Below are 11,578 nucleotides of genomic sequence, written 5' to 3'. Positions count from 1 at the left end.
TGGCTGTTGCCACAAACAGTGTGTGGCTCTTATCAGGCAATAGTTTCCTCCATGGGAGCCCTGGCACTGGTAAGTTGACACGGGGGTCATGAGTGGGAAGAATGGGGCGGGGTTGGACAGATGGGGTGCGTGAAAAGAGGTGGATACACCTGGAATAGTTTAGTTTTTGCATTATAAATGCAGAAAAGCTTTTAGGGCAAGCAGGATCACATTGGAATACAGTCAAACATTATTAGCTGCTTGGTGAGATTCACATTCTCATTATAGCCAACCTTCTGCAGTCTTTCTTCCTGTTCAACTTCAGTGTGATACTTGATGTGCACAAAAAAAAATCACATCGAATTTATACTACTGATGCTTGATAAGCATTCCATGAGCCTGGAGTCTTATTTAAACCAGATCATAACACATGCATGTGCAACAGTAGCACGTCAGCAATCAGTGTCCTGAGCAGGTGCGATGCTGACATGCATCAATGGAATGCTCAAAGGAAGGCCCGCTTGAAACAGGAAGCCAGACACCTGGAATTCACACCTAGTGCCATACTTCAAGTGAGCTTGGTGTAGCTCTCAGAAGAGCCCTGGATTACACTAACCCTGGAGCTGTTCTCCACCCCAGCCTGTTTCTTCAGTTCCACGCTATCAGCTGACTACTTGTGACATTCCGTTTCTGCAAACCTTGGGGCTTTCATCAGAAAGGGATCAGGAAGATGACAGTCACATTTAAAAGAATTTTCAAGGACAATCATTGGATAGATAGGCTGCAGAGAGAAAGTGCGTATTACTTCCTTTAAGTTCTTCAATCTTCCACCCCCAGGTGGGGTTGTTGCAAAAGGAATGCACCCCACCAGAAAACTACAGTTATTTCTCATTATCCACTAGAGTTTGGTTCCTGAAAACCCTAGTGGATAGCGAATTTGCAGATAACAAACCATTGATCCTAAAGGGAACAATGGGGTTAGGTACAAGGGCTACCTTGGGCATGAAGGGGTACCTTCCCGGCCATCAGAAGAACTCAGCAGATACCCTGAGGAAGCCCGTAGAGTGCAGCAGGAAATGTGAAGATTTCTCGGAATACTGTAGAGATCTTCCAGAGGCTGCAAGGACCTTCAAAGTGGTGCCTGCAACCAGCACAAAGCCCTTTAAAAAGACTGGCGGAAGCTTCTGCATGCCATTTTAAAGGCTTATGCGCTGGTCACAGGTACTATTCTGAAGGTCCCTGCAGTTTCTGGAAGGTCTCTGCACAGTAGATAATGAGAAAAGAGGCGCTGATAATGAGAGAAGGTAGCAATTCTGCCCCTTGAGATAAGCAAATTTGCACATAAAGAGAACTGGCTGTAATTGCTTACTTGCTGTTGCTACCCTCTCAGTGTTTTAAAGCTGAAGTGCAATCTTAGGCATGTTTACTCAGTATTAATACCCATTATGTTCAATAAGGCTTACACCCGGGAAAGTGTGTATAGGATTGCAGACTTCAAGTGTTGTGTGTTATATGTTGTCAGTGTTGCATATAATTCTGTACATCACCTTGGGCAATTTCTCAGTTGAAAAGGCAGACCTTAAGGTGCTGTGAAGAACAAAGACCTGATTGATGGATTCTAACACATGCTCAGTTTCAAAAGCAGCTAAAAGAAACAGAGTCGATCCTGCTTTTGGTTCTCAGGAACAAGCCCTTTCGAGGGGAAGCAGGTAACTTAGAACGAGTCACTCAACAGAGTGGTGACAATGAGCCATGCGTGAGAAAGGCTTCACCTCTTTCCCCCAAGGATTTATACTGAAAGCCCAGCCCAGCCTTGGATTTAAAAGCACAATGCAGTGAGCGCTCCTAATGGGCAGCATATAAGCAGCCCAAGTGCCAGCTTCTGGTCTGGAGTGCCAACAATCCTACAGGCAGTTGTGAAACTGTAGCTCTAGCACAAACAGAAGCTCTTTGTGACCTTGGCGCAGTCATACGATGGAGCGATAAAATTCTTGTTTCCCCAGTTTTTGCTATGTGACCTTGGCCAACACACTAATGGCTGGGGAACTGTTGTAGTGTCAAACCAGAGGTTAGGATGGGGATGCCAGGATGGTAGTATAGCTCAGCATCTCTCTCTCTGGTACAATTGCAAAGGGAGGAGGGTAGTTCTGCTTCCGTTAACAATGGCCACTCCCTCTAGATGTCATATGATGCTTTCATGCAAAGATTGTTGTGAGATCCAGAAATGGATCTACAGAAGAACATAGTGTTGGGATAATGTAACTGCACTGTACAGCCACATCAACAGTAAACTGTACACACACACACACACACACACACACACACACACACACACACAATTTGATATTGGCCGCAATCCTATCCTCACTTTCCTGGGAGTAAGTCCCATTGAACACAATAGGACTTACTTCTGAGTAGACCTGCATAGGATTGTGCCCTTTGTTAATTTAAATTATTTCTATACTGCCATTCCAGTAAAAACAAACAAACCCCAAAAGGGGAGTGTACAACAATAATAGAACGCACACCACATCAGTTACAGTAATGCAATAGCAGTGACAGATTAAAAACAAAACAGCCAGCAATAAATTGTACCTTAAGTGCCAGGTGGAGTAAAAGGGTCTTCACTGCCCATTTGAAAGGTATCAAGGAGATCATGAGTTGAACCGTCATCACACAGGAGACACTTTTCACAGATCTGCTGCATCAGCTCTATGTTATTTGGCCCTTAAATCTATTCTGAAGATGGATCATGTGACTTTCAACCACTATGCCACGAATGGTCCGCAGCCATGCCATGGCAGTTTAGGGGAGGGTCACTAATTAGTAGGGCCACTGGGAGATGTGAGCCCTCCACCGTCAGTACGATGTGCCTTGTCAATTGTCCAAAAATTATGGTGTCTCTTAACAATTTTAGTGCCTTGTCAGTGTGCCATGAGATGAAAGGGGCTGAAAATCACTGCTTTAGATCAGGGGTGCTCAATAGGTGGATCGCGATCTACCGGTAGATCGCGAGGCAAAATGAGTAGATCGCAGAGTGCCTTCAGGTGCCTCTGGGAGGAAACGGCGAGAGTAAGGCCCATTGTACTCAATGGGGCTTACTCCCAGGTAAGTGTGGCTAGGATTGCAGCCTCACAGCCTAATCCTAGGCATGTCTACTCAGGAGTAAGTCCTGTGATACTCAGTGGGGCTCAAGGTGCACCAACATACATTGTACACATAAATGTTATATGTTATGATGGCGCGAACATTGTAAAAAAAACTCTGGTAGATCTCCGGGCCTTGCTGGGTTTCAAAGTAGCTCTCGAGCCAAAAAAGTGTGAGCACCCCTGCTTTAGATCATAGGGAAATATTTACTTGCAAGGTAGTGCCATAGAAATCAATAGGATTTCATGGCTATTATGTCTGTAATACTTAAACCCCTTTTCTTATGAGCCTTTCCCACCCCACCCATTGCCATCCTACACCACAAAGCAAAATGAGGTTGGTGGCATTTGCGAGCTCTAGAGCCTGGACAAGCAGCGACAGAGTCAACCATCTAAGCAACACTGCAGGAAAGCCAGAGGCATCTCACATGCAAGTCATTTCATTCTGTTCCATGGGTAAAGGGCCCATTTGCATGCAAACTGAAACAAGAGAGCAGGTCACTGAATTTCTCACCCAGTAGGGGCACCATTCGACTGAAGCAAGAGGGGACGCAGGCCAAACCAGATTTTCCAGAAACTCAGATAGTCTGCAGGGGGAAATATATTCTGTTGGAACTGCAGTGAACAGATTTTCAGTTGGCTCCTATCACTGTGCCTTTCCTTCACTGCAGCTTGATCAGCAGGTGACTCTTCAACACCGGGGTGGGGGGAAGCACCTTTGGCCTGCAAATGCCTGTATGTCCAGCTTCTGTGGAAGGTGCAGCTGCAGAGGCAGGCCTGGCCAGTTTCCCAAGCTGCCTGAGGCAGCCAAAAAATGGGCAAACGGGCAAGTGGATGCATACGTCTTTTCCCCCACAATTGGGCAAGTGCCACATCCTCTTGTGGCATTCCCCTGGATCCTAATGAATTGGCTACAGGTGAGTTGCGATATGGTTGGGTAGCAATACACAGCCTCAGTAGTTGCCCATGAATTGGCATCCTTTCTCATGTCTTCTTCGGTCTTCTGAGTAGGACTCCTGGCAGAAGCCATCCTAGCATCATTGTTGTATCATTTTATTTTGACACTGCGTGAAACAGGGCTGTTCTAACCCCATGAGAGTTCAGGAAGAGAATCTTGCGTCCAAGGAAAGAAGATGTCCCGACGGAATTAAAACAACCGTTTATCCATGCCCAGAATGGAAGTTTGTTCCAGGGGTGGATACTGATCTATCACAAGCAGTTCAGCTACAGAAGTCAGTGGAATTTAAGCAGCTGAACTGAGATTGGGATTTCAACCATTGGTTCTGTGCTTCTACTAGAGCAGAAAGAAATGAAAGACACAGATCCTCTAGCAGTACAGCGCCAGGCAGGATAAGGTTAATCTATTGATTTTGTGTCTGTTACGCACACACAGTGCCTGGTCACAAAAACAGTGGGGACCCTCCTGAGATTGTTGTCTCAAAAGCTGGGCATGCCACACAGAGAGCGATCCCCATGCGATCATTCAATAGTCGCTGAACGCCATGTGCTCATCCAAATCTCAGCCTTATAAAAAAGATAAGAAACTCAAATACCAGTGAGCAAGCCCAGACTTGGTTCGCAGCCAGCTTCACACTTTGTGCAATGCCATACCTAACATCACGAGTCGTCCTCAGGAATGTGCTGTGTCAAGTTTTGACCCCATTTGGACATACAGTACCCATACCCTGACCCTGAATTATTTTTGATATGTTAATTGCTTACAAGTCTTTGAGAGCACACCTTGCTATCATTTTACACTGGATTTTCAAATTGTGTTCCAAAGAATTTGGGTTTACTCCAAAGCTTATCAAGTGTCAGACCAGCTTCCCTAAAAGGCAACATGCCTCCAAATATCAATCTAGAGTTGCAGGGGAGCGTGGGCATGTTCTAGGATGGCGGTCTCCAAACTGGAAACCACTGCGTTCTGGAAAAGGCCTCCCTGTCCCAAGGGGCGCTTACTGTTCTGCTGCTGCACTGCATTTTTTTCAAGCTGATCTGGGCACAGGGGTGCAGCGGTAAGCGCCACTCATGGAGGGGAGGACTTTTTCCAAACCCTGGAGCCAGCCCATGGGCTGGGGTTTGGAGAGCCATGTCTAGGACATAGGTCAACATAATGAAAGTGAGACCCCAAAACCTTGTCCCACTTCCCACTCAAAGTGAGCATGCACCCTTAATCACATCCCAGAATCTACTGCATGTACCCCAGAATCCTCAGCAGGCCAATCACAGCAGAAAGCATTCCTTGAAGACAGAAAGTGGAAAAATGCTGAAAACTGTAAACTGAAATTAATAGTTACCCACCCCACCATGGCTCTGCTGTGTGTGTATGACTGGGTTTTGTTTTTTGTTTTTAATGATTTTACTTGTTGTTGTTGTTATACATCGTACATTTTATTGTGTGACTTCATAAGCCACCTTGCATGCCTACCATGCTGTTAATATGCTGAGATTATGAAGAGTTCACACAAGAGTATGTTAACGCAAGGCAGTTGCACATTCCTCCTGTTGCCATGGAGGAGGAGAACGCATGGAGATCAGCTGGCTGGATTGACCTGCATGTGTATTCTGCAGGATATCTGGCTCAGTTGGTAGAGCTGCCACCTTGTATGCCTGAAGATCTGAGGCTGCCAGTTCGAAACAACCGGAAGTACCCGAGAACTGACGACACGCTGATATACTGATGAGCTGACCCTCGGTGGCAGAGAGGAGCTGCCATCAAGTGGAGCATGGGAGGCGAAGGGCCAGAGAGAGGCCAGACCAGGAAGGAGTCCAGCTGAAACGAGGAGTTCTATGAAAGACTTGAACTATTCAATTGCAAAAATCCCTACAGGGGTTTAGAACAGCCTGCCTATGTAAACCGCCTTGGATTAAAGTCTGAGGAGAAATCTGACGACCAAAGAAAGGCGGTATATAAATAACTGTATAAACAAACAAACAAACAAACAATTCCTCTTCATACAAGAATTTTACAAGTGCAAGAAAAGGCAATGAGAATAATGTCCCCACTGAATCAGGATCACTCCTGTGCAGGGCTGAGCTGAAGTTGCTTACAGTTGTGTCCTGAGTTAGTCATGATTAAGTACTAATGAAATCAACAAAATTGGTGGGCTGCTGTGAGATACAGGAAGCTGGACTAGACGGGCCTATGGCCTGATCCAGTGGGGCTGTTCTTATGTTCTTATGAAACAAACTGACAGCTCAAGCCTATGCATGTCTACTCAGAAACAACTCCGCTTTAATTCAGTTGGGCTTACTCCCTGGTATGTTTGAAAAGGATTTCAGCCTAAGTCTCAACAGTTCATTGGTACGTAGGAATCCACCCTGACTTTCTTAGGATACAAGCTGCAGTTTTTTGTGAACATTCATATTCTGTGGTGATTCAGTGGGGTGGGGGGGAGGTGATGGGGAGAGCCCTGAAGTGTCTCCCTCCTTTCCCCTGATCTGCCCCTATGTTGAGCTAACCTTGGTAAATTCTGCTGCCACCATGAGGACAAAGTCAGAGAGAGAGAGAGAGAGAGAGAGAGAGAGAGTCCTTAGAAGTCTCACTCCCAACTTTGTGGAAAATTCCCACAAGCCTAACCAGCAGCACGTACCCCAGTGTCAAGGTGGACTGGGGCAAGGTTCCGACTAAGGCTTCAACCAACTACAGGAAGATAAAGAGTTACAACATAAAGAAGAGTTTCTTAAAAATAGGAGGGGTGAGTGGGTAATATAAGAAGGAAGGAATGAAACTAGCAAGCTTGGAAGAGAGCTTGGGTGTTGGCAGTGGCCGTGTGCAGATCTTAGCAAAACCATAGGCAGGTGGTTAAAGGTAAACTTAAAAGCCAAATAATTTCCTAACATGCCTAAGGTTATAATCCTGTATGAACTTTCCTGAGAGTAAGTCCCATTGAACTAAATGAGACTTATTTCAGAGTAGACATGCATAGAATTTGGCTCTAAATCTCACTGTTCTAAATCTCAAGCGCCAACTATACTTTCTCCAGTATCAACCTGATACTTTTCGCCAGGGGAGCAGGTGAGCCATTGACACACACAGATGCTTTCTCCGAGAGAGCCAGGCCAGAACACACCCAAGCATGCTTGAGCTTGGCCTTTAGAAACCCAGGGTTGCTACTATCACTGGTCCATCTGATCAGGTAATTCAAGCCACTTGGGGATTGCTGCCTACCCTCTGATCTGGTCAGGTGGACTTGAATGCCCAACATGCCAATCCCAGTAGGTGGGCATGTTTCAGACATTGTGCAGTTGGAGAACCAGCCAAAATAGACAGGGAATGACCTGGGAAAGAAACTCCATGTGACTGAAAGCGGAGTCACCACAGTTGAGGCTCTGAATGTCCTAGCCAAAAGCAGAAACAAATGCAGTCTACAGCCTATAGCACCGGAGACGGAACGTGGGTGACAGAAGCCATCAACTAGGGCAAGCCAAACACAGAAATACAATATATTTTTAAGGAATTGAGCACATGTATCATATAGACATTCTAGAAGCCATTGTATATCATTCTATAATTAAAGAACACAGAAGCTCAAAGATCAGCTGCTTAGTCAGTCCACACCGGAGAATTCTTAAGCAGAATAAGCAACAAGCTTTTGTACGGTACATACTATTAGTCCCATTTTACAGCTGGGGAAACTTGTTGAGGCTGAAAAATAAAGCACACGTTCACTCTTGAAAATCACAGGTCTTTTCTTCTGCACAGAAGTGCAGACTTTAGTTTAGTAAATGGAGAGTAGAATCTGGGAGAAAGAGTGGGAGTGTTGGTTAGTCTGGACTACTAAAGCATGTGCAACATGCCCCTATGCAGAGTGGATTTAGTACACGCAGCACAAAGAATCCCAATGTAGAGAGCTTTTTGAGACTCTCTAAAGCAGTGATTTTCAACCTTTCTCGTCTCAAGGCACACTAACAAGGTACTAAAATTGTCAAGGCACACCATCAGTTTTTTGACAACTGGCAAGGCACATCATGCTGCTGGTGGGGACTCACATCCCTAATGACCCTACTAATAAATGATCTTCCCCCAAACTCCCACGGCAAACCTGAAGACCACTCATGGCACACCAGTGTGCCACGGCACAATGGTTGAAAATGGCTGCTCTAAAGGAAAGGAAGAGAATAGGGAAGGGGAGGCTTAGTGAATTACTCCTCTTGAAAAACAGTATGTAAATATCTATCATCATCATCAATTCACAGTAGAGATATGAGAGGCAGTCTTGAATAGATAAAAGGATGAAACCAAGATATTTGGGGAAGGGGAAATGTAATAGATTGACGCAATCAAAAAAGATTGTTCACTACTCCTCAAGTAATTGGTGTTGGTCTTAAACACTGGATATGGGAGTTTATTTAGTGCTCTGTATTGTATTGTGTTTGACAGCATGCATCTTGACTCAGTTGTTTCAGTCATCTGCAGCTATTTGATGAGCTTTTTTTGCATGTCCTTTGGGAAGGGGTTCAGCCATTCTCCATGTGTGATGCAGTTGAGGCTACATAGGTCAATGTGCTGGGGCTAGGTGGACAGAATGGAGCCCTTCCCCTCTGCCCACATATAATGTAGCTATCCGGAAATTTACCTTTGTTTCCCTTGAAAAAGTCTCAAAACATTTCACCTGAACAGCAGTTTCCAACTCTGCCTGAACACTTCCCTTTTGGTAAAACTCAGTTGCACTGGATGATCGAGAGGTCAGATCTGATGCCCTTCTGATTCCTTCCAATTCTACAGTTTTCTGAAGGGAGAACAAAGTGCTACCATGATGATTGAGTGAAGCCAATGAGAGATTTTCTGTAAGGGAGGAGAAAAGCTATAATCAAGTTTTGGAAGCTAGCCAGGGCAGCTTGGAGAACCAGCTTGTAGCACAATCCCCTCCATGCCAACTGAACTGGGCAGGTAAGATGTTTCCAGACTTAACTGACTGGAATTAATTAAAACAAAAACAAAAAAGCATAACACACACACAGTTATTCAAAAACAGAGTGGGGATTTATGTAAAATTAGCTGGGTCTTTTGAGAACAAGGACCTGCCCATTGCATGGAACTATAATTCTTTGCCCTCCCAAATTCTATTTTTACATAATACATACATCACGTGGAGGAAATCTCTTCTCATAATTATGAATCAAGGGTTAAAAATCTGTGAGGGTGGGTATGCTGAACACCAACCTGTCTCAATCCTTAGTCCAAGGGTAACGTTGGGGGTCAGCCAGGTCACACATTGGCCAAAGTTCCATCAGGGCCCCCCCCCATGACTGGGTCAACCTCAAACCCCCAATACAGGTGGCAGTGGTAGCAGCCAACGTGCCATTGGGAAGAGGGCAGGGGAGGCTCACTGAAGGACTTTGTCCCCGGGCCCTCCAGCTTTGCCACAGACAACATTTACTTATCTGGAGATTTCTATCCAGCCTTTCCACCTCCCAAGAGGCCTTCAAGATAGCTCACATTCTGTTAAACCAAAATATAATCACATTACAAAAGCATATATTAAAAAAAAGAAATAATACATAATAGAAAGGCAAATTATATCAACAAAAGAGAGAGAGAAAGAGCTCATCCAAAAATGTACATAAACTAAAAAAAAAAAAAACCCCTCAACAAGTGGCAGAAAGATACCACTGATAGGGTCAACCAAGCCTTCAGGGGAGGGAATACTGCAAAATGGGGGCCATAACCAAAAAGGCCTTGTCTTCCCACCAATCACTTCCAAAGAAGGAAGAACCGAGCAGGGCCCCAACCGAAGGTGGTGGGTAGATTCATGTGGGGAGAGATGATACGTTCCGGGGGGGGGGGGCACAGCACTACATTTTGCAGTGTGCCTAAGCTGCCCCTCCCCCTTGCCGTCAGAGCCATTCTGGGTGATGAGAGCAATGCAGAGGAGCCACCTCTGTGTTGCTCTCACTGCCCAGAATGGCTCTGATGGTGAGAAGGCGGGGCAGCTTACACGCGTTCAGATGCCCTGCAAAATTTAGCGCTCTACCCCCCTGAACGCTATTGTAAATATCCTGGTTGCAACCATTTAATGCTTTAAAGGTGTGTGCAGTATGGAGTACAGTATATCAGTCTGATATTGTTCCATCTATACTGATTTCCTATTTGACCCAATTCAAACAATCAATGCTAACTTTTAAAACCCTAAATTGTCAGGGAACAGGATGTCTGAAAGACCTCCCCAATAAACTTGGCTGTACTCTCAGGTGGACATCTGAGGTCCTGCTGTGGGGGTTTTCCTGTCATATCAGGTATGAACAGAGATCACATCTGACAATCTGGTTGCTTGCAGTTTTAACCAATTGAGTAATACAGTAATCTAATCCACATATTACTAAGGCAAAAATGACCATTGCCTGGTTCATTTTTTCTAGGAAGGGCTGTATACAGATGAGGGCCTCTGATGTTGATCTGAAGGTCTGGAACATCTGAACTAGACAACATCAGTTGGCTCTCTCTCCCTTGGAACAAAGTGCAGCCATTGATCAGTTTTCAAAGGTCAGTTCATTTACACATGTGCATACTTGAAATTGCACCTTGCCTAGTAATGAGACTGGGCTAAAAGAAAACAAATCTGGCCAGTCTGCAGAAAAATCTAGCCTGGCCAGTTTCAGTGTAACCAGCCAGTAACACTCTGTTCCAAGGAGCTTTAGTATATGCAGTATAGAAGGCGGGGCGGGGGGGGGGGCACTGATGCAGAAACTGCATCAGTTCAAAGGTGCTCAGAAAATGTATTTTATTGAACCCAATAACATTCAGTAAGCCTTTCTTATCATTTCTTCATATACAAATCAAGTGTTGCTTAAAAAAGTTCACAGTTGAAATACAAATCTAATACGTAAGGCTTGTGGAAATAAGCGAGGTTTACATACTTACAGGCTTGTATCCAAAGAAAGTTACAGCCCATTCCTATCTCGCACCACAGCTTACATGATGTAGCTGTACCAATAGAGTGCACACCTGGGGGGAGGGGGACGACAACCAGATGGCCCAGGAAAGGTAAGTAAAAATATTGTTTACTTATCTCTTTGTAGGTCACCTGGCAGTCATTAGGACTTCTTGGACCTAAGCCAGCTATTTAGGATCTTACAGCAGAAGATCATTAGATCCATTACCATCAATCCCAGAAGGATTGGGGCAATAGTCACAATCCTGTACACACTTTCCTGCAATTAAGTTCCACTTAACACAATTGGACTTACTTCTGACACGCATAGGCTTGTGCTATTAGTCATATTAACTAATGGTCTAGTCCTGTTAGGCATTTACGATGGCAGATGTTGTCATCCACCACTGTAAGCACCGCTGCAGCACTGTAAGTGTTGCATTGCTGTTGTGTGTGTCAGAGCCATCAGCAACAAACAGCTGAAGGTTCCACGTGCCCACCAGAGGTGGGCCCAGCCCACGTTGGAAAAGGTAAGGTGCCTGCAGGGGCAGGTCATGGGTGGTTCAGGAAAGGTTCAGG

This window comes from Tiliqua scincoides, chromosome 2 (assembly GCF_035046505.1).
Source record: "Tiliqua scincoides isolate rTilSci1 chromosome 2, rTilSci1.hap2, whole genome shotgun sequence".
In the NCBI taxonomy this organism is placed as follows: domain Eukaryota; kingdom Metazoa; phylum Chordata; class Lepidosauria; order Squamata; family Scincidae; genus Tiliqua; species Tiliqua scincoides.
This window is presented reverse-complemented; position numbering follows the sequence as displayed.